This window comes from Scardinius erythrophthalmus, assembly GCF_964197995.2.
Source record: "Scardinius erythrophthalmus genome assembly, chromosome: 24".
Taxonomy (NCBI): Eukaryota; Metazoa; Chordata; class Actinopteri; order Cypriniformes; family Leuciscidae; genus Scardinius; species Scardinius erythrophthalmus.
The window spans coordinates 2,150,105-2,154,170 of record NC_138244.1 but is presented as its reverse complement, the minus strand read 5'-3'; positions in this window follow the sequence as shown (position 1 = coordinate 2,154,170).

Genomic DNA, 4,066 nt, shown 5'->3' with positions numbered 1-4,066 from the left:
CAGGCTAGCTTCGAGGTGCAGACAGATCCACAAATAAGTGGACTCCACCCACCGCCTACTCAAGCCAATCAGATAACGGCCACATCGAGCTGGCCAATCGTAGCACGTTCTCGCTTCAACCAATCACGTTTGGCTTTACACTGGGCGATCTTGCTCTGTGCTCATTCATCATTCATCTGCATTTGCTCAAATAGGAAGTGTACGCGTAAAGGCCAATAAAATATGTTTAAAATTTGGATTTTGTTAGAATTACACCATTAGACTGATGGTCAAGCAAAACAACAATTTTTATGAGCCTTGAAAAAAGCCAGAGAAACAGCCCTTTACATCTCTGTTATGGGAATAACGCATTATGGACGCGTCACGTTATTCAAGATAGAACAGAAAAGCATCAAGTAGCTGACTAATGAATAACTGGGTTCAACCCATAAATAGCTACACGAGTTTTTAATTTGCATTGCAAGATTTTTACCGTATTTGCAGCATCGACCCCAGTAGGCTACTACACGCTGATGCTGAGGCTCGTACCGTTCCATATTGGGTGGTCATTTGGGCTCATATTTGGTATTCTACATGACATTTATTTATGCTATTTGTCACCGCGATTGTGCTTTAAAAGGCAAAATCGTATGTCCTGTAATTTCTTGCATGGTGTCTACCCCGTGCGAGGCTATCTATCTAGAAGAATCTATCTTCTAATCTAATCTATCTTCTATCTATCTAGAAGAAGTGCGGGCATCCGTTTACTATCAATGAATGCCCCGCGTCCAGGACACTATCACGAAATATGATTTTTCAAGTAACCAGCACTAGTCAAAGTAGGCTACGATCAGAGCCGTTAAGAGTACGATTATGCAGACATGTCTGCAGCTAAGCAGACGTCACATAGGGAATATGTGTTAACGTTTCAAACATGCTAGTTTGACATTATTTGAAACTGCTACGACAGCAGTGAATATATAGTGCCTATTTGCTTTTGACGTGCTGTGTCGCGCCTCTTGCCGGTGTAGAGACTGTTCATGATGTTCGGGATCTCTGATTATCATAATTCCTGTTGAGGCAAAAACAAGTAACTAACAAAACAGCATCAGGCATAAGAGACATCAGGATTCAAATTGTCCTTAAAAGATATTTATTCTTGCAAGAATGTTCCCAGTCCATCCACAGTCCAGCTGCAGGCGGAGTGAGACCCAGAGCAGAGGTTGGCCAGCATTTTTATAGAGTTATCTCTTGTCACTCTTCACAGCACAAGGAACAAAAGGGACCCCCCTTGACCCCTCCCCAGCACGGGAATCTCCTTACCTCTGAAATCTCACACACACACCCTGCAGCTGTATCAATATCATAAAAGAAACTCAAAATACAGACAAATGAATGTATGGCATTCATTTGTTAAATCATTGAAAATAAAATATAGAAAAAAGAAACATATATATTTTTTTCTATAACATTCCCTTAATGTATCCTGATGGAAATATAAAGAGGCCTTAAACTCCAACAATCTTTTGAAAACAGAGTGTTTTTACCACACAAACAGTTCAGCGCTACTACTGCTCCTTTCAAGGAGGATGCAAGAATAATTTCCCGCCAAACGTGATTGGTTGAAGCGAGAACGTGCTACGATTGGCCAGCTCGACGTGGCCGTTATCTGATTGGCTTGAGTAGGCGGTGGGTGGAGTCCACTTATTTGTGGATCTGTCTGCATGTCGAAGCTATAAGTGTTTCAAAATCCACAAATGCTTGAGGGGATTCACAAATGCACAGGAACCAGTTCACAAATGTGTGCAGCGATTTACAAATGCACAGGAACCAGTTCACAAATGTGTGCAGCGATTTACAAATGCACAGAAAGCGGTTCACAAATAAATGCCAGGCAGAGTTGTGTTTGTAAAATAATAAAATATTTGTAAATATTTTATTTATTTGCAAATCTCATTAATAATAATAATAATAATAATACATTTTATTTATAATGCGCTTTTCTGAAACCCAAAGCGCTACAAACAATAAAACAAGTAAAGTACAAAGTACAAGAGTAATACAAAATACCGGTAATCATTACAGTGCAACCCAATAAAATACTAGTCATGACAGTTCAAGTAAGCAATTTTAAAAAAATGTGTTTTTAACAACTTCTTGAAACTGGCTAATGTAGGAGCGTCTCTAACAGTAAGAGGAAGTGCATTCCATAGCCTGGGTGCTGCAACAGAGAAAGCTCTCTCCACAATAGATTTTAATCTACAGGGAGGCTGCTGAAGAGTAAGAGAATCCGTAGACCGAAGGGAACGAGAAGGCGCATACAGGCTGACTAAGTCACAGATATAAGAAGGAGCGATTTCATGCATAGCTTTGTACGTTAGTGTAAGAGTTTTAAAAGCAATACGTGACTGGACAGGTAGCCAATGCAAACTATAAAGCACACCTGTAATGTGCTGACGTGGTGAAGTGTATGTAAGCACACGTGCTGCTGAATTCTGAATGTACTGCAGGCGTTTTATAGATTTAGCAGGTAAACCAACAAATAGTGCATTACAATAATCAATCCTGGATGTAACAAATGCATGAATAAGCCTTTCAGCGTCAGGTAGAGTAAGACAAGGCCTAATTCTTGCAATATTTCTTAGATGATGGAATGCAGATTTAGTAATACTCTTAATATGAGAGTCTAGTGTTAAGTGGGCGTCAAAAATCACATCAAGGTTACGAGCACAAGAAGATGGAGATAAAACACTATCATCGATGATCAAATTAAAATGTCTCCCTTTGTGAGTAGCCGCAGGTGTGCCAATGAGTAAAATCTCTGTCTTAGAGGAGTTCAATTTAAAAAAAATTATGATGCATCCACGTTTTTATTTCCTGCACACCTTCCGAGAGAATTTTGGAGGTGACAGTAGGATCAGATTTAGAGATAATATAAATCTGAGTATCATCAGCATAAAAATGATACCCCAGACCATATTTCCTGATTATTTGCCCCAAAGGAAGCATATAAACACTAAACAATGTGGGACCTAAAACAGATCCCTGAGGAACGCCAGAACGGACTTGTCCAGTATCGGATTTGTTGTTTCCCAAGACAACAAACTGGGAACGATCAGTGAAATAGGATTTGAACCAGTTTAGTACAGTACCAGTGATACCAAGCCAGCTCTCCAGCCTATTTAACAGGATAGAATGGCACACTGTGTCGAAAGCTGCACTCAGATCTAACAGGACCAAGATGGTAGAGGCTCCAGAGTCAGCTGAGACAAGCAAGTCATTCATAACACGAACCAGGGCTGTCTCTGTGCTGTGTCCCTTTCTAAACCCAGACTGAAAAGGTTCGAAAAGCTTGTTGGATGACAAGTGTAATTGAAGTTGTGCCACAACAACACGTTCTAAAACCTTGGAAAGAAAGGGGAGATTTGAGATAGGTCTGTAGTTTGATAGGTCTGACTTATCACATCCAGGCTTTTTAAGGACTGGTGTAATAGCTGCGACCTTTAGGGCTTTAGGGACAATACCAGTTGTAAGAGAGGTGTTCACAATACTACAAATAAGGGGACTAATTGAAGAGAGACACCCCTTAAGAACAGATGTTGGGATAGGGTCAAGGGCACTTGTAGTAGTATTCATTCCCATCACCAATTTTGAAATACAATCAATAGTGACTATGTTAAAATTGGAGAAAGCAGATTTAGGAAAATTAACTGGGTAGATCTCAGGAATTGCAAAGCAAGGTAGCAGACTGATAGACTTGTAGATAGTTTAAAAAAAATTCCGTAAAAAACATGAGAAATTTGTTACACTCCTGCACAGAAGAACAGATTGATGGCTTAATTGGTGCAAGCATTTTGTTGATCGTCTTAAAAATCTTGTTGGGATTTGCAGCACCATCCCTAATAATAGACGAGTAGTACTCTGTTCTTGCTGTTTTAAGTGCTTCAGCATATTGACATAAGAAATCATCATACTGTACATTAGCTTATGGACAGTTAAACCTGATTTCTTGTATTGGCGTTCAAGCTGTCTGCTTTTCACCTTAAGAGCCATTCATTTTATTTATTTGTGTATTTTATATTTTTTT